Source organism: Podarcis raffonei, chromosome 4, assembly GCF_027172205.1.
Source record: "Podarcis raffonei isolate rPodRaf1 chromosome 4, rPodRaf1.pri, whole genome shotgun sequence".
Lineage (NCBI taxonomy): Eukaryota > Metazoa > Chordata > Lepidosauria > Squamata > Lacertidae > Podarcis > Podarcis raffonei.
The window spans coordinates 33,099,553-33,120,067 of NC_070605.1; the positions used below are offsets into that span (position 1 = coordinate 33,099,553).

At 43.1% G+C, this 20,515-nt stretch overlaps 1 protein-coding gene across 3 annotated transcripts in view; it reads left to right on the plus strand.

Moving 5' to 3' along the window:
• Positions 1-20,515, plus strand: part of LSAMP (limbic system associated membrane protein) — a 446,642-nt gene that overhangs the window by 343,144 nt on the left and 82,983 nt on the right. The window lies entirely within an intron of this gene.

The window sequence follows — 20,515 nt, forward strand, 5'->3', positions numbered from 1 at the left end:
TCGGCCTCGCCAATATGATCCATAGCAGAGCAATACATATGGCACCATCTCGGCTGCAGGAATTGCTGGACAGAGGCATACAAGGTGCCATCCAGCCATCTTAGGGACTCTACTCTGGATTTGTGTAGGGTTTACTCCTTGGCCTTTTCTTCTCCCAAATATATCATGGAAAGCAGTGAAGATTCAGGATCAGAGTTTTCCTTTTCCTAGATGGGCTACTTTCCCAAGTTGATGAGCCCATCTGTCCCTTCTATAACACATGAAGAAACCATCTTCTTGGCCATTGGACCCACTATTGTTCTTGTTTGCTCAATCTGCCAGAACCTGTCTTCACATGCAGGGGAAGTCCCTAACTCACCGAGCGTTTGAGAGCCATCGGCTACCCTAATCTGGCTTAGCTGGCCAGCTAAAGTCATTTCCCGGGGTTTGGTCACTGTCACATGCTGATGGCTTCTAGGAGCCACAGGTGAGAGCTGAGTGCAGGGTGGGGACCAAAGGTAGACAAACTACCCCAGAAGGAGGTCCTATCCTTCCCCTAACACCCCTGTACAGACATGGCAACTAACATATAAAACATGGATTTGGAAGTTCATTTCAATGAGCATGTAATTCCATGTTCTGCCAGCATGGATGCATCAAAGAATGTATTTTCATGCTGGCCACTCAAGAAATTCCTTTAGAAGTTAGGAAATAAGAAAGGAAAACTGTGAAACAATTTTCCAGCTATAGGGGAGTAGATGTTAATGGATTACAGGCCATGCATTTGTTGAACTGTTAGGGGTGGACAAACTGCAGCCCTTGGTGTAATGTGGCCCTTGACTTAATAACATGTGGGTGGCAAGAGAGGAGAGAGAGATGGGAGGGAAAGAGAATCACACACAAAAATGAGACTTTGGCCCTTGCTGCACCCATAAACAGTATGTGGCCCCCAGAAGGCTACTCCTGAAGGGATGCAGCCTTCCTCATCAATAGAATTCCCTTCCAGTGGAGGCCCGCCTGGCACCAAGTTTGTAATGGTTTCAACACCAGGCAAAGACATACACACACCCGGGATTTTGGCAGCAACCAATGGGTGGTATTTAATTAAGCTTTACTCAGAGTAGATGTGTTGAATCAATGGACCTAACAGTAATGTTCATTATATTCCATGGGCCTACTTTGAGTTAACTTAGTTCACTACTATCCAATGTTTGAATGTTTTTACTCTGATTATCTGATGGTATTCCATGCTGGTACAACTCAGAGTAGATGCGTTGAAATTAATAAACATGACTAAGTTTGGTCTATTAGTTTTAAAAGGTCAGCTCTGAGTAGGACTTAGATGAATAGTTTTTAATTATGTATTTTTATTACTGCATTTTCATTTTGTTGTACATTGCTTTAGGAATTATCATTACGATTATTATTTTTGGACGTGAGAAGTGATTCATAAATTTAATGCTGTTAATCAGTGATGGCCAGACTTGGCCCTCCAGCTATTTTTGGGACTACAGTCCCCATCATCCCTGACCACTGGTCCTGTTAGCTAGGGATGATGGGAGTTGTAGTCCCATGTAGTAAATCCATTTACTGCTGTAAATCAACTCAAAAGAAAAAGGGTTACCCATCCCTGATCTATGTCAAAGGAAACCCACTAACCTAAAGCCAACCAGCTAGGAAAATGGTCATCTCTGAGAAATAAATTTTCACTTAAGAGATCACCTTTCATTGATTAAAACACATACCCCTCTTAGACTAATAGTGCTTTAGCCAACCCAAGGACTGTCATGTTGGAGCAAATGCTATTTGCCTTCACTTATACGCGGAGGAAGCTGTATGAGGAATTATGTTACATTCTGTAAAGAACTGGAGGTGAACAAGAGTTGTGAATAAGTGGAGATGGAAGTTGGCAGAAAAGTCTCATGTTCTGCTGTGGAGATTTCTGTGTTTGCCATTGTTCCGAAAAGGTTATTAGCAGGCTGCAGTACAAACCGTCCTGAAGTTTTTGCTATGCCTTTGTCTGACTACAGAGTTTTTACAAGCCCTATTTTCTTTGAGAGCTGACAGCATAATGGTCCTGGACAAAGCCAAATTAACATCTGCATGTTCACTAGGGGATGGGCCAAGCTCTTTTATAGGAGAGAGAAAAGAAAAGCAATTCAGCAGCAGCCGTACAAAGGAGAGAGGGAGAGAGAGATTATTTTATTTCTTTGTGGTCCACAAGAAAGAGGCAGACCCCGAGTTGGGGTTATAACTTGACCACAACTTTATTAACATTTACAAGTATTATGCAAAATTGAGAAAGAGCCTTGTGGCACCTTAAAAACTAAAAGGTTTTAGTTATTAATGAACTAGCACACGGGTGTCAAACACAAGGCCCGCGGGCCAAATCCGGCCCGCCAGACCTCATCATGTGGCCCGTGTAGCCACCAGCCCGGCCTGCCCGCTTCCCCCTGCGAGGCGGCGCTCTGTGGGCGGGGATGGGGGGCTGGAAGGCGGGCGGCGGGGAAAGCGAAGGCGCTCCCTTCCCGCGCCGTTACTCGGCCGGCCTGAGAGAAAATTTCTGAGGCGGCGGTCTTCATCCAGGGTCGGGGGGCTATGGCGGGACTTTGCCCTCCCGGCGGCCTGGAGCATCTGGAACTGGGGCGGCTGTGGGACCCGCCAGGCAGCAGCGGCGGCGGCAGCGCTTCTTCTCCTTCTCCTCCTCCTCCGTCTTGCTCGCTGCCGCCGCCGCTCTCGTCTTGCTCGAGGCAGGCCTGGAGCCAGGACAACCCGGGCTTCGAGCCCAAGGAAGAGGCGGGTGAAGCGGCCAGGGCGGCTGGCGGGAGCGCGGCGGCGGGGCCCGTGCTGCAGATGGGCATGGTGGAGTGGGGCCGAGGAGGGGCACCTTCGCCCTTGGAGCCCGACGCCCAGGAGGGCCCGCCGAGAGCGGGAGGCAGTGGAGGCGCAGGCGGCGCGGTGAAAAGGAGAAAGGTGGAGGGGAAGGCGAAGGCCAGCAGCCTTGCTCCGCCGGAGGCGCCCCGACGCCGATGCCGCGTTTCCCTCACGAGGAGACGGGCGAGGAGGTCACCAAGCAGCCGCCGCCGCGCCGCCGCGCCTGGGCCAAAGGGATGGCGCACCGCCTGCGAGGTGAATTGCCGCCCAGCCAGGCCCTTCCGTCGCCCTTTCCGGCTTGCATCTCTCCTGTTTCACCTTATTACTTTTATGTTACTCGCGAGTCTTCTGCTCTGAAGACAGATGCAAATAATCCTTTCAGCTCCTCTGCAATCTCCTTTCCCACCTTTAGCACACCTTTGATTCCAAAGTCCGTTTCGGGGGGTCTAATGCAGCCCCTTCGGCAGTTTATGGGGTAAAATCCTCAAAAAACCCTCAACAATTTCAACCCTAAAAAAAAAAAAGCTCAACAACTTCAATCCTAAAAAAAGCGCAACAACTTTGGTTGGCCCTCACAGCCCTTCACTTCATCAAATCTGGCCCTCCTTGAAAAAAGTTTGGGCACCACTGAACTAGCATCTTTTTGATATTATCAATAGAAACATTTTTCTTCAAGAAATGAACTAGAGATGTTGTCCAATGCCACACCCCACCCACTGGTGTGAATGAAATTCAGTGCAACATGCACTGAATAGGTACTGTACTGCAGTGTGAAAGGAACTTTAGAAAAACAGAAGTGCTAGCATTATAGATAGGAAAACTAGAGCAATATTCCCCACATCTGAATGCACCCAATGTCTCCACTCCCCCAACCTTTCAACACATGCATGCTTCTGCCCGCCCGCCCCCACAATTTGCCCATGACAATGGCAGGAAAGAAGTGTATGCAGCACACTGCCCTACATTTCATCACTTTTCTTTCTCGATTTTCTGGGTTAAAGCAGTTGCAAATGGATTTTTTTCTCGAAACAACACAGAATGAGTGCTAAATTTCCACTAGATTTTCAGAAGTGTCTTTTACAGTGTGAAAGCTCAAAGAGGGAAATATTGGGGAAATGGAATGAAGTTCTGTGTGAGTGCAGCCTTTGATTGACCAGTGGACAGACAGATGGTAGTTGCTCATGTTTAGGCCACACAAGAATGGGTATTTTCAGTAGTGCTTTACCTCTCCCCAGGCTGTGGAATGTTCTCCCCAGGGAGACGTACCTGGGAATATCCTTCTCAGTCCCTAGGCACCAGGCACCCTGGCAAGAACATTTACCTTGTTTACTCAGGCCTTTGGTAATTCAGTTATCTTCTATGGTGATGTTCATTTTTAGTGGGTGGGTACAACTCGTCCTTCTGAATATTACTAGATTAATACTTTAGGTATTTTGGATTATACATTGTTTTATTATTTTCTGACTAATGCTGTGTTAAAATCTGTCCTCCAATTTCTAAAACTATTTTTTTACCAGTGAAATAGACTTTGCATGTTTCTCTCTTTATACTTCTGATGGGTGCAGGACCAATATTAATTTATTGCTGTAAAGTAGCTATGAGTGTTGTATGTGTATGTTACAGGCAGGTAGCCGTGTTGATCTGCCGTAGTCAAAACAAAATAAAAAAAATCCTTCCAGTAGCACCTTAGAGACCAACTAAGTTTGTTACTGGTATGAGCTATCGTGTGCATGTGGTATCTGAAGAAGTGTGTGTGCATACAAAAGCTCATACCAATAACAAAATTAGTTGGTCTCTAAGGTGCTACTGGAAGGATTTTTTTTTAATTTTGTATGTGTATGTTGTTATCTGCATTAAACATTTCTCCAATGCCTTCTGAGTTGCTGGTGCTTCCGGATCTAAAAAAGGCCCATGGGAGAAGTTACCTCATGAAGTCTTCCCCTGGGTTTTAATTGAAATGTGGGAAGATAGGAGGAGCGAGCACCTGAGATCAGTGTGCTCACTTACTTTGTTTTTAATTAAAGTCTTTCTTTTACTTTAAAAGACGTTGGTTCAAATAGTTTTCTTTTAAAGTAAAAGCAGGGATTTCCCATAAAACAACAATTAAAAAGACTTAACTTTAAAACAACAGCAACCAGCAGCCAGGTATATGGAAGGCCCTTTGCACTTACCAGAAAGCTCGGTCGAGGAAGACATCATTGAGTCAACAGGAAGTGCAGGCACCCAGGAAGGCTGCAGAGTGCAAATGCAATTTATTTTCTCATAAACTTATGAAGAACATTGGGGTGGGGGGATACAGGATAAATATTTGGCACAACAATAATAACTGAGGCAGAAAACTGCTTCTCCCACCCATGAAGAGGACCAAATTCAACAAAGGGCCCTGGGGTATGTGGATGGGTGTCAAAATGTGTTCTTGGCCCTTGAAAGTGCCGGGATCCTAGGCTTTCTTCAGCTAAGGACCATGGTTAGGCTGATTGTAGCAACAGGTAGATATATCTTCAAGAAAATCTGTTTTAAAATAGCTGCACAGAAGTATAATGTTTTATTATTTCTCTAGCACCATCCATCTCTACTGTGTTGTGTAGAGTTTCTTAAGCAAGGACAGGTTCCTGCCCCTCAAGCATTTTACAATCTAATTATTCAGCTCTGGGTGGCATAGAAAAAATATTCTCCAAATGTCTTAGTAATAGCTTGTTAATGGCAACAAAATGATCTAGATGTTTATATGGTTTAATACAAATGGATATCCATTTCATCCAGATATATTTTTTTAATGCAGTGTCTTAGTTTTGGCTTCTCTGTGGTTTAGGGCAGCCATCCCTTTCAAATCTTGAGTCAATTGTTATTGTGGACTTGGCATGAGCCATACAGACCAGCGATGGTTTCAAATTCAATGATTACTAACCATGATGGCTAGGTTCCACCTCCATTGCTGGAGATAGCATGCCTTTGAATGCCAGTTGCTGGTCACAAGTGCGGAAAGTGATGTTGTGTTCAGGTCCTGCTTGTGGGTTTCTCATAGGCATCTGGTTGGCCACTGCAAGAACAAGATGCTGTAATATATGGGTGGGCCATTAGCCTGATCCAGCAGCCTCTTCTAGGTTCTTAAATTTATTTGCTTGCTTTCTTGATCTGCAAATTCTTCAGACTTTTATTACTTGACCCCTGCCCCTGTGTCTACAACTTCCTAGGATGTCAGTGTTGCAGGAGGGGAGAAACAATTTTTTTTCTCTACTTGTATATCAAAAAATATTAATTAAAAAAAGATTTTCAGACATGGAGCAATGCAGTAGATGATCCTGGCTGCATTCCTAACCTGTTTGCCTAACCTGCTTAGGTCCTGGTGAATATTAGCTATTCATTCTCAGGTTCTCTTTATGCCTTCTATTAGATTTTTACTTTCACAAAGCATTAATCACCTAATATTAATTTGAAACCCTCCTCCCCTCCCCCCACACTATTGTCCCTTTTACAACTGCCAGATATCTCCTGGTACCATGGTATCACTTGTTGACGCTGCATTGCTGCCTGCTTTTCACTGCAAAAATAAGAGGAGTGTGTGGTACAACTTCAGACAGTCACCACTATCAGGAATCCTGCCCTGACCTCTGGAGACCCCTTTTTGTGAGAGAATCCAATTTGTTGATGCACATGCTTGAGTGCCTCACAGCTTGCCCATAAGTTTGCTTTTGCTAAATCAGTTGCATATGAAGAGCTTATTAAAATGTCATTAATGGCAACCATATAATTATCATTAAGTTGGTTATCTACTAGGCACTGCGTTGGTTCCTGATATGAGCGCAGGCACTGGCATTCTGATTTTAAAGGAACATCGCGTCTGTGCTTCAGGACCTGCTAACTGTGGTGACTTCTGAAGAGCCTGAATTTACCAGCCTCAAGAAAAGCTCCCACCCGGGGATTTTCACCTACAAAAATTCTGAGAAAGGGCCATATACCAGCTTGCATCAATATCCAGGCTGGACAAGCACCCTAACCCATCTCCAAAATAGGAAGGAAGAGTTTTCTTTCTTCTCATCAGTGTCCCTTGGAAAGACTACAACTCCCAAGAGTTGCTTATCTGGACGCCCTAATGTGCTATGGAGTGCATCAGGGTGACAGAGAAAAAAGGAGAAAGAGAAGTCATTTTCCTGCTCTTTCCTCACTGCTCCTGCCAGCAAACTCATCCTTAGAAGGGTGACAATGCAGGAGGTGTTTGGGGTTGAAGAGTAGCCAGAAAGAAGGCCCAGTTATTCCCCAAGCCCCCCCCCCATTGCTCTGAGAAGTAGTTTATCAGCTTTTTTTTTCAGGGAGAACTAAACCCTTTTATAGGTTAATCTGGTGAGCTCACCTAGCCCTATAGGTTAACTTTCCTTCACATTTGATTTAGGCAGAGGATTGTACTTAAGATATCCATCCAGTTAAATAAATAAATTTAATTCTGATTAACAGAATTTGATTCTTTGCTGGATCTAGTTATGGAGAAAGGGAATGATTATAGCTCCATTACCAAAAATGTTCAGCTAAGGTTTTTTCAGAACAGGTTTCGGGGGGAAATATCTGCCTGAGATTCAAGAGATGTAATCCTTTGCCAGTCTGGATGGACAGCAATGGGCTCAGTTACTTTGAAGTGGCTGATAATATATCCATGTGGTGCTAATGAGTTAATAAAGTGTCACTGTATTTCATTCCACTCTCCACCCTTATACAATTCCTCCCTGGGTGAGACCCACCTCTGTCTGAGCTCACTATACTGCAAGGCTTTGCGGTTTTAATGTGGTCTTGTATAATTTCATGGCTAGTGCTGTATGTGTTGCAATGATTTTATGTTTTGTAAGCTTCCTTTGGCTTATAGTAAAATGGGGTTAAAAAGGGATTGACTGATTGACAGAAAAAATCAAAATGGGTTGCTGATGTAATTGAGTGGAAAGCCACTTTGAAAGGGTAGGGATTAGCGGATCACTGTCAAACAGGGAGGAGTTAGCAGTGCTGTACAGGGTTAAACAAAGTCTTCCATGCTGCGACATACTTTGCTTCCCTTGCCACTGTTTTGCTGCAGTAAACTTTTGAATGTGTATAAAAAATCTGGCTGTATCTGTCATAATAGAGACCACTTGATGAAAATGTAGTCCTTAACCATCTTAAATAAGAAATGAGCTCTTCTGCAAACCTGTGTGCCATGTGGCATGATTGGCAGTCTCTGATCCAGCATATAATAGATTATTAAGTTGCAGGTCACAACTGGGGTGCATCATTAGCAAGCGTCGCCATTCAGACAATGGGAGACGCAGAAAAGAGAAGGGGAAAGTTTGTATGTTGCCTGCCCTGGTTTCATTTAGCCATGGGCAGCCATTCTGTTTGAGTAAGACTAAAATATTCCTATTTGCAAATACATATATATTGCATTGACCTGTCACTCAGGATTTACAGAGTTGTCTTTCTTATCAGAACACGAAGACAGGGGAAGACATTTTACGTGGAATGTCATGTGTCAGTCTAGGCTTAGATACCACAATAATGGGCACTGGAGGAATGTCAGAGCAGGGGAGAGAGGAAGACGAAATAAAAGCCAGCTCAGAGATATAGTGGGTATCTAAAATGAAGAGAAGCAGGTACTTAAGTATCCAATCAACTGACAATAAAAGAGGAAGCGTGAAATCGTTTCCAAGGAGCTGCAGCAAAGGCCTGAAGTAGATAAATAACAGTAGGTATAGATAATGGGGACCAGCTTGCAGCTCTGTGGTTAAGTGCACAGTCTGATGCAGCTCTTCCCATGGACTGTGGATATCATGCCTTCCGACATTCCATAGATAAAAAGACAGGCATCTTTGTATCACCCCTGCTCACATTCCATAGATTATTCTACAAGCCCTGCCCATCTTGAAGGCTCTTCACTACCTGAACTGTATGCTATATTCATTATTCTGGAATAGACCGGTCCTCCACTGATATAAACACACATTGATTGATGGTTCTTTGACCAAATCGCATACTTAAAATATATACTTTTACTTCTGTATGTGAACAACAATTTAAAATATACCTCTGCATCTGCAGCAGGTGTTTTGCATTGATGCATATGCCTTTACTAACAAAAAATGATGAAAACACACCCCTTTGTCCATCCCAAAAGGGCTGAGCTGCTACCAGCATTGCATGCAAATACTTGGAGAGCTTCTGCCTCTACCTGCCCTGCAGGCCTTTCCACACACACACACACACACCACACCCCCATAAAATATAGATATACTTTGGGGTAAGGGAAGGTGGAAATCTCAGCTTTGGCATTCCCAGTCCCCAAATGGAATTGGACTGGAACTTGTATCCCTGGCAGGAAAAATCTTGCGCAAAGCACCATTTTCCTATTCCGAGTGCTAGAATGTTTAGACCCAAGTCTCATTCCCAATGGGAAACTGAGCCAAATTTTATCCATTCTCCCACACAGTCTTCAGCTATAACCCTATGCATATTTATCTGGGAATGAGTTCCAGTCATTTTTTGTTAACAATTATAGCATTATGCTATTATTTTCCTAGGAAGGGATCTGAACTTTGACAAAAGTTGACTCTAATCATTCTTACTAGCAACTTGAACAAGCCATCCCTCCACAACAACATAGAGGCAAGTTAAGCACAGCGATTTAGTTGAGAAAACAGAAATTGTCCTTAGCAAATAGGAAGAGGTAGAAAATATGAGAGATGTGGCTCGTCTGTGGCCAAGTTCCAGATGTGTTTGTATGTGTGTAAAGCCTCATTATCAAGAAGCCTACTCTCCCTGGAGCTTCTCACTGCCCCATAGTCCCTTCCCAGCTGCTTCTGAATCTCTTTACTCTGGAGTCACCTTCTCTGTCTGCTTTGTCAAACTTTTGTTTGGTCTCTTGCTGACAACTCTGCCTTTCAGGGATGTGGGAGGGGGTTATTTTTCCTGTGCCCTCTTCTCTTCATTCACTTTACCTAGCCGACAAACTCCCCACATGCAATGAAGTGCCTGGCACAATTATTCCAAGCAGTGGGGATCTCACAGGGGAACCGCACCAGTTAACATGTTAAACCAAAAGGAAACAGCAGGCCAGAGCGTTCCATGCTCTGGCATAAAAAATGGATGATCTAATATTTTATTCATCAAATTCCCCTCTTCCTTTTTCTTTCTTTTTTTTTTCCTCCCACAAGATCACGCTCCAGCTCCTCTCACGCTCCTTTCCCCTTGTTCTTGATAATGATGGCTGTATTATGCAGCTTTCCTTTAAGTTGCCTCTCAGCCTCCCCTTTTTAAATGGCAGCACTGAATCTCTAGCTCCTGGGGGATTGTTTCCTAATCTCTGCTGATTCCGGCAGCTCCGCCTCCTTGTGACTGGGCGGGCCATATGCAGATACATTCCCATATGGCATTAGGAACATTAGGAAGCTATAAGCTCTTTGGAACTTGATTCGCTCACTCAGCAACTCCAGCAGTGCTCCTGCTACATTTGAAGGGGCATAAAAAGATGCTTAGCGTCATAGTGAGTGGGTGCCTACAGTGAAAGAAAGGTATTAAAGGTATGCATTCACTTGCCCATGTTCCATCACTAATCTAGCATCATATCTAGGCCGTAATAAGTGGCAAATGTCACACTATTGGGCCTGAATAAATCAACATTCCTGTGTGTGGCTAGTCATTGCTTCAGCTAAAACAAACAAGGAAATGTCTTCCAGTGACAAAGGAACTGCATGTGGAATTGTCACTTGCTGGTAAAAACTCTGTTCCACAAAGGAATAATGGTCTGTAGCAGCTCAAAAATATATCTTGCCAACATTAATTCCAAAGGGGCACAGTGGCTGTAAATCTAGTCACCTTCTTGCTGTCTTCTCTGTATGGAATCTGTTGGTTCCTTAATATGGTTCCTGTGCATTCTTCACATTTAGGGGCATTTTACACATGCATGCATTTCACTTGACTACTCATTGTTTCATGATGTCCAGATGAATGGGTAAACCAATTATACTGAAAAGTATTGTGTTTGTAATGATATGAAAGTCCTGTTTGTGGCGTTTTGGTCCGCAATGGCCTGTTCACTCTTGCAACCCACCTGTTGATGCTTCTGTCATCAAGTGAAGAGTACCTGTACTGTCAACTGGCCTTTTCACCACCTTGACTTGCTTTTACCAGAACCTTCTACCTGGTGAATTTCTTTAGAGCGCATGCCTCCAAAAGTCATCTGCTCCCAACTATAGCACCAATGGTTTGGATTCAGGCTCAGTCAGTTGAATGTAGGTCCCCCTGAAATTGATGTGAAAAATTAGTTACAACTAAGTCAAAAGACCTAGTTTTCAATGGGAACTAAGTTAAATTAACTTAGCCTGGATCCAACCCAAACTATGTGACATAGCTTGCACCACTTGATGTGGGAGGGTGGCACAAGGCTGCCACAATTCCTTTTAAATAGCCTCCCCCCCACCCCATGCTGCTTTGAATTCACCTAGCGGGAAACCTACTTTCTGACCTCTGCTGATCTGAAACAAGGGAATACTATAAATCATGGGTAGGCAAACTAAGGCCCGGGGGCCAGATCTTGCCCAATCACCTTCTAAATCCGGCCCACGGACAGAGGTGTTTTTACATGAGTAGAATGTGCCCTTTTATTTAAAATGCATCTCTGGATTATTTGTTGGACCTGCCTAGTGTTTTTACATGAGTAGAATGTGTCCTTTTATTTAAAATGCATCTCTGGGTTATTTGTGGGGCAAAGGAATTTGTTCATTCCCCCCCATTATAGTCTAGCCCCCCACAAGGTCTGAGGGACAGCGGACTGGCCCCCTGCTAAAAAAGTTTGCTGATCCCTGTTAATCTTCCCCACATTTTCTGGTTTGTCTTATAATTTTGGGGGTCCATTTGTTGAACTTCCATACTTCTTACACATGGGTAGTATAGTGAATGATGTGGCAGCACATTATTTATAGTGCTTAATCATGCACACATTAATTGTCCATACCTGATTTGATCAAGACTTTAAAATATTATGAATTTATATCATGAATGTTCATTCATGTATCACATGCAAACTCTGAAAACATTCTCGTTTCTTCCTGGGTGAAATTGTTGGTGTTTCCAGATTACCTGTTTATTGAGCATTCTTCCTGATTTGTTTGCAGGGAGGCTAGATGACATTTGGTATTTAATGAGCAATCACCTTGATTTTTTTGTGGGGAGGCTAGACAATATTACAGAAAAATAAATGGTCGTCCCACACTTTTTCCCGTGACTTTCCTTATTGCAAAGAGTTCAGTCTTTTGGAGAGGCACAAGAGCTCCAAAATGACTTCAGTTGAGAACCTGAATTTTGCCAGTATGTGATTGTCTGCCGCCCCAAAATAGTGACAGTCTTGAAGTGCCCTGTGACCTATTTGATGGATTTTGGTAATCCAGACCAACGGTCTTGAGCTTTCCTCATGTTTTGAAATAAATGAGAGACTGCCCCCCCCTTATTTCTAATAAAGCCTTCTAACAGAGTCTTTTTATCACCTCCTACCCCTATGGAATAATACCCTTCCATTAGGGTTGGCCGAATCCATCTATTTCTCATCAGTGTCACTTCTCCTTGCATTCTTCCTTAGGCCGATTCCATCCTTCATCTGCATTAATCAACTAAGTTTGATGGTGTTTTTAAAAAAAACTCTTTAGGAAAAACATACCTGGGGTGGATTTACCTGCTGTGTGATTCTGGTCCTTCATGTCATTCCAGGCAATATTTGTTGTTTTTGTAAGCACACATGCATCCCATGCCCTTTGTTCGCATTAATTATATTTTAATGATATTTTATGGACACATGCTTTCCTTCACCATCTTCTGTGGATGACACCACTGAACTCATATCAGGACCTTTCAAAGTCAGCCACCACTTGTACTAATAGCTGTGGGTATCCTGAGCACATGCAGTAATGCAGTCAAAACTTTTTCTTTTTCTTTTCTTTTTTGGCCAGTCACAACAAAGATGCTTGTGGAAAACTGGCTAGCAGGACCTGAGCACAAGAGCACTCCCCACCACTGCGGTTTTCATTAACTGGTACTTCGAATCATTACTGCTTCTGGTCATGGAGGCAGAACACAGCCCTTATGGCTAGTAGCCACTGACAGCCTGATAGGACTGAGAGCAAATTGGGCAAATTCACTGAGAGGCCAATACCCCCTGCAGAAAGGTTCTTCCACATCAAATAGTTGAAATATTGGCAGAGCGGCATTATACTAGTCATTAGAACACTCATTTAAAAATTAGCAATCCCTCTCTCAGCTAAAACAAAATGCAGGAACAGCAGAATAAGCATATTAAAAGATAATTTGTCCAGTCATTTGGGCAAGTAGGTTTTTCATGACATCTCAAGTTTTTGTATGCAAAGAAATTGCACAGTTCCAAGTCCTTTCCAAGTCATGCTGTGCAACACTGAAGTCCTGCCTTATAACACCCAATAAATAAAAATTCTTAGCTTTCAGGTGTTGATACAGGGCCCAGGAATATAAAGCCACGGTGAAATGACAGCCGTGGAGTGCATGTTCTGACATTTCAACATGAGGGTCTTTAAAAAGAAGCACTGTTTAGCATCTCCTCTGTACAGCCACTCTCTGCTCCTTGAACATCTGTAACCCTCACCAGAACTTTCTTTTTAGTCATGTCAAAGAATGCCAGTGTCCTTACATTCACTGAACACCAGCACTGCACTGAACTTGTGGTAGGGTAAACATATCTTCACCTGCTTGACAGGTGCTTTTAGTAATCAGAAAAGTCATGCTGATACATAGTTGTCTTTTCTTCCTTCCTTCCTTTTTTGAGCATTCATTCAGACATTGGATTTGTCTGTTTGTTTTCCCACCTTTTGGAAATGGTGTGAAAGAAACACATAGTCCATTTGTACTTTTCCCCTTAGGAATTACTTGACTGGCCTACCATTCTGTTCCCCATTGTCACGGGGGTGTATTGCAGAAACTAATCCTGTTTTTGAGTTTAGAAACATCCCTAGAAAGTGCTGCAGCCAGTTGAAATAGATGGTTCTGGTCTAGGCAGCTCAATGATCTGACTCAGTATAAAGGAGCTTAATGTGTTTGAAAGTGCTTTTATATCAGGGGTTTTCCCATTGCCAAGGGCAACTACCTTTCCTGCACACAAGTAATACAGTGTATGGTGGACTTAGTGGCCAATTCCCCCTTTACAACTCATTTCCAGCCAATCATATCCTGAGCTGAGTAACACATATACATTCATCTTCTGTAAATTATTATTATTATTATTATTATTATTATTATGCATATATTTGTTTGAAGTAGTATGTTAACCACCCTGAGACTTGAAGGTAAAGGGCAATATATAAATTCAATAAATGATGATGATGATGCACAAAGCAACATGCATGAGGTGCATGATGCTGTGCAGAGACACTGTCATGCACAGCAGTTTCTGTAGAGTTGCAAATAACTCTCAGGGTTGGAGGTTTCATCAAAGATCTTGGCAGATTACTACCGCATTCTAATATTCCACGGAATGCTATTTGTGTTTGTCAATGAGCATATGTCATACTGCATAGCAGCAGAGACATTTGTCTGTATGTTATATATCTTTCATCCTTGGATGTTACTGTGTTACTCTGATTCTCCACCTTTTGACACCTTCTCTGCTGTTGCATGTGATAAGATCTTGCACTGCTGTGCTGAGATTATATTGTCAGTTATAGGGTCAAAACACATTAGTTAATGGACTGTATCTCCCTCTTAAGAATTTATCAATGCAATCATAGGTCTTTAGGCCTTGGAAGGATCTGGCAGTGGCAGGTAAGAACAGATTGGTTCATCACCATTGCAAATTATTACCAAGTTGTATTGCTTTAGAAGATTGTCCCATATACTGCAAAGCTGAGGTGACAAATTATGTCAACATTGCTGGTTGGCTTGTATGGGTGGTAAAAACTAAAAGTTGGCTTTGTATACCTAGCATTGGGGGAAAGTACATTTGTGTGACCAGGTGGTGACAGCCCCAGTCCCCAGAGATCATAAGGAAGGAATAAAGACTCTGACAATGTTATATGGAATTAAAATTAGGCCACAATTTTATTAAACTTCTGAATGTAGGAAGACCTTGGCTTAGGCCTTGGGCGTGTATCCCTCCCAGCCCCCCAGCCGGGGGGAAGTGGGGCTCATCAGGGTAAATGGGATATGGGGGTGTTCTGTGAGACATAAGTGTAGCAGGCAGCCAAGCCCATATCCCCACACGCAGGGTAGTTCACTGACGACCTTTCAGTGTATGGCCAGTGACACCCATATATATAACCCCTTCAAGAGGGGGACCCTGGAATCGCTGCCGCAGGGGGGTGAGTCACCACTTCACGCCCCGTCCCAATATAGGGAAGAAAAGACTAAAGGATTCCACCCAAGGACATAACCACCCAAGTTGTGACGAATTGCTACAGGGAAGACAAAACCTGCCAATGCAGGAAAATTTCTTCCCTGTCCTTCAACAGCAACCAGTCCAAGACCGTAGCAGTGCCCGCTAAACAGGCAGAAAAAGTTAGCCTGCAAACAAGACACATTAAACAAAGGGAGGGTAGGGAGGGTGAATCTCCAGAGCAGACTGCCTGGCTATTGTCAGCTCCACCCCCTATTTATAAATGGGGCTGGCCCCACCTCCCAGCAAGAAACTTGATTACTGAGGCTGGGCTTGAACCTCCAAAAATTAACACTGAGAGGCAAGCCAGCCCCTGTTTGCCAGTAAGCCCCCTGGGAACTGTAGCACCATGCGTGATCCCACAAAGGGCACCCACAATGTAAAGTGTGAGTGCTCATTATGTCACAAGGTGATACGTGATATGAACACCATTTGTTATATACACAAAGCACAACTGGTTTTATTGCTAATCCTCCTATTATATCTTGATTGGTTATAATAGTTTAGCTGCCTTGGGGGTCTTTTAAAGACAGAAAGGCAAGGTGTAAATATTTTATTATAACTATGACTGCACTAACAACAACAGGGATATGATGACCTAGAAACAATTCTGGGCAAAATTCGAGAGTGAACAGAGCTGACACAATAGATAGTGTTACTTGTTAATACTTAACATTATTATAGCTGTTCGTATGCTATGTATTGTAGTCCTTACAGCAATTTTGTAAGGTAAGTCAGTATTATTATGCCCCATACTGCAAGTGAATGGGTGGGGAGAGAGAGAGAGAGAGAGAGAGAGAGAGAGAGAGAGAGAGAGAGGTGCTTGCCTAATGCCACCAGGTGAGTTCATGGCAGATGTGAGATTTGAATCAGGGGCTTTCTGATTTGTGGTTCAGTCTCTCAGCCACTATATTACATGTATGGCAATGAGAGTTCCATCTCTCCAAAATTTTATTTCTGCGGTGAGATAGGGATAACTTCTTGAAGGATCCCCAATAGACATCATGCATGAATAGAGAGGACTACAAACAAGCTTTCTTGATATCAGATCCTAGTTTTGAAATTTAATCCTACATTGGTTTTTTATTACAGTTGAATTCTGGAGATTATGGGGAAAGAGTGGGAGACAAAAACCCTTCTGAATATTAGGATGTTCCAGTGAGGGAAGTGGAGTTTCAGGAGGGAGGAATCACTTAGCTTACAATTGCAAGGTGGCCCATCCCCCCCCCCTTCTTTCTTTTTTTCACTCTCTCTCTCTCTTTTAAAAAAGTCAGATAAGTAGCCTGTCTATCAAGTGTATTTTTACTGCAGGAGATTTCAGAGACAAGGCAGAAAAGAGGAAGGATAAGGGCAGCTTTATGAAACCTTTTATACAAGTTGGAAACTCCATGTAATATTTCCAAGATCATTAGTCATTATGAACATGCTCTCAGATGATGAATCCCAAAGTCAAGGTATTTCTTTGATTTAAAACTAATTTTCCAAGTTAGAGCTTAGAAACAAGAATGAGAGACACATGGGTTTTGTAAACAACTTTGAGGTTTTTAACAATCAAGCAGTTTGTAAATTTTATGAAATAAATAAATACATGAAGATTGCACCCAAAATGTCTAAGCCTGGGGGCCTCACACCCACTAGAAATGGGGAAATGTGATTTATAATACCTTTTCTTAGGCCAAACATTTCCCTTTGTCTTGCCTGAGTTGGGTAGAGAAAGGCATGTCAGAAGTGGTCAGACCAGCATCCCAGTGTAAATGTGCATTGCCATTTAGTTAATCTACACCAATTGCAATGTGCCTCTATTCAGTGGCATGCATATTCTGGGTGGATGTGTGCATTTCCTCTGTATGTCTTTTAGGATTTTTTTTAAAAAATCATCATTTTTGTCTGACAGCATACAGGGCCAATCAATACAGCATATGCTTCCTTCTGTCCCGTATAAAGGGAATATTTACTTTTTAGAGTGGTTCTAAGAATCCCTAATAATTAAAAAATACTCTAATGAATGCAGTTAATTTCCTATTCTGAAAATTTGTCGGGAAAGCACTTTTGCCATATTAGCATATTTTGCAAGGTTAATGTAGTGTACTTAATAAGATAAATAAAGCTTGTCATGATATTTCAGGCAAATTTTAACAAGAGAATTCAAAACCATTTTGAAAGCCCTAATCTCTTGGTGTTGTTGAAACTTTGCTTGTTCGTGCTGAAACTTTAACTCCTGAGCTTCTGCTAGGAATTTAGGCCATTGCCATCATGCTAAAGGCAGCTCCTGTATATGGGAACTGAAGATGCTCACAAGAAAGATTGGTGTCGCTTTTGTGGTATGGAAATAATAGAAGCTGAGACGAGTTTGTGCATGAGATGAGTTGAAGCAGATAGAACTGCCATGAGATAGAATGGGGGAGTCAAGGAATTAGGAAGGAGAGAATCAGCCTGTTTCTGCGCCATATCAGTTCCACATAAAACTCCTGTAAATCTATCTCATCCATTTTTGCGTTATTCTGGATGTGTGTGTGTAATACATAATTTGCATGAAAATTGAAACTGAAATTTGTATATTAAATGTATTTTCTCTCACAATGCAGATTTCTAAACCTAGATTCCCTCAAAATACCGTAAGTACTTGTAATAAGTGTATTTTGATGAAGTCACATTTAAAGGTGAACTTGCCCAGTTTTCGCTTTCCAAAACAGTACGGAAACTGAAATGCAGCCATTCTTTGAAATTTTCACTTTCCCTAATTTTGCAGTGCTGTCCTCCAGCCATGTAATATGTGCAAAAATGCATATACTGCAGTAAAGTGTGCATAAAAATGCATGTATTGGTGATCATTTAGGAAAAAAACGCATGCAAAAATGTGCATATCAGGAGAAATTTGCACTAAAATGCTAATAAATTTTCATGAGATTGCTGTACAAATGTGACGAATTGGATTTAAGAATAGCACAGGTGGGCAAACCATTTCAGCCTGAGGCCCATTTTCCTTGCTGGGCAACCTTCCAAGGAGCCACACATTCATCCCTTTAGCCTCCATCTAGACAACCAAGAGGTATTATTAGAGTTCAAGGACATATTTCAGCCAGGCAAAAACACTTGGGGCGGAGGCAGGGCCAAAGAGAGTGTGGCCAGGGGAGAGTCCTGAGAGCCAATTAGACCCTAAGCTTGAGGTCCCCCATCCCAAATTTAACAACATGCATGAGTGTCAGGGCTACCCTGCCATCCCCGCTTCCTCCAAGGAAGGCTGCAAGGAGATCAGAAGCTTCTGCCTGCAACCATCCAGTGATTTACAGTGTCCAAACCTGTACAACATATCACGATGCCATCCATAGTTTAGGGAAACAACTCAGCTCCAAACCATGGCTTACAATCCTGGCTTGTTTCTCTACCAAAACCACAACCGACAGCTACCAGAGCTCTCAGCTTCAATCAAGCATGCAAACTCAGTGCACTAAAACTAGATGTTTTCCCCATGTTTCCCCAATGTTTTCTCCATGCAAGTGAAGCCAACCATTGCTTGCCATTTCTGCATCCCAAGTCTTCCTAAGGAAAAATAAAAAATAAAAGCTGAATGAATATTTCAACCCCTCTCTGGTATGTACACAGACACTTCCTATTTCCCCCCTTGGGCTTTTATCACTAGCAGTAGGATGCAAAGCAATATGCATAACAGCAAGAAGAGTGAGGCACAGAAGGAGCCTGCATTAATGCTGCCGGTGTGCTGACTGTGCACCTAACTTGCCTGTAGCTGCTCCCGTTCACTGCATTACCTCTATTTCCAAGGCCAACAGGTTGGTGCAGAATGAGGCATGGCAGATTACAGGGATCAAAGGAACACCCAACCGCATCCATTGCAGATGCAGCCCCTGGAAATATTCAGTGCAGATGTGCCCTCCAGCAGTGGAGATATCGCAGGCAATTTTAGTAATAAACAATCAGGTGGAGTGGTGCAGCCACAGGGTTTGATGAGAGCTTGCGATGGGTTTTGAAGAATTTCAATTTCGCATAGGTACTGAACACATTTTTAAAAATGCCTTATTTGAGCTATTGACTTAATGTTTTATTTTCCTGTAAAAGTCCAAAAGCAGGAAAACATTTGAAAAATCCTCATGTAAGACACTGAGGGCCATGGGAGGCAATCATAAACTCGCTTCCTGGCTGCCAGCCGTGGGCAAGTCTCAGGTAATCATTAGCAGAGGGCCCTTGTGTTCCTAATGGTTTCTCCGCCTTGCCTTTTGCAGGATGATTGGTTTCTCAGCCTTCTTAATATTATACACTAAAAGCAGCTGCATCAACAGATAAATGAGGCCCCAGCTGGTAAGGTGAGGAAGCGAGAGAACATCCCAGGCAGACAAGAGGGCAGCTCGCTCATTCACAAGGCCCCAAATAGGGCAGCCAGCTCATTATTGCACATACTGATGTGGGCAGGATTGGGGGGGGGGGCGGGTCAGAGATGGGCAGGCAAACGAGATATTCAGTAGAAAAAAATTGCATGGGTAGCTAACCACTACAATAGAAGGATGGGGGAGCCGATCAATGCAAGGAACGGATCGATGTGAGAGGGAGGCAGGTACAATTGAAAGATGGAGCAAAAGATACTGGAGAGGGGTGGAGGAAGAGATAAAGTAGGACAAACCCAGAGTGAAGGGATGGAGAGGCAGATAAGAGAGGCTGAGAAAGAGGGGTGAAGGCGTTAACAGGCCAGCACTGTTGTGAGGCAGGCCATGGGTGGGACGTGTGGGAATGACAGAATAGATTGCTACAGTGGGGAGATTGATTTTGTTGTTAGATATATTGCAGGTCAAACGCAGTCCTCACACCCCATTGCCTTCACATCTGTTTTTTTCTTCCACCTGCCTGTCAGGCCCCTGCTGTGTCCTCAATTTTTATTTCAGACGGAGCCCCTCATGTTTCAATGCAGTACGTCTAGCAACCCTGGAGGTGAGGGAGGGAGGGAAAAGCAATGGGTATATCAGCTCTGTACCCTGCTGTCACAATCATCTTTTACCAGAGGAAAATTTAAAGAGCTTAAAATTAAAGGAATTGCTGCTTACCCTCAGCTTGCGCATTGTCAAATTCTCAATCAATACTCTGGGTGGTACAGGCCTGTGAGAAGACTATGCCACTTCAGGTAGTGAATGTTTGAACTGACGTAGCAGTAGCACTGCTCGCCACCAGAGTAGACTTCATGAGCTGTCAAATTCTAAATCAGACTGGCATACTTACTATAATGCAGAAAGTTTTTGAAACAAAATAAGAGCC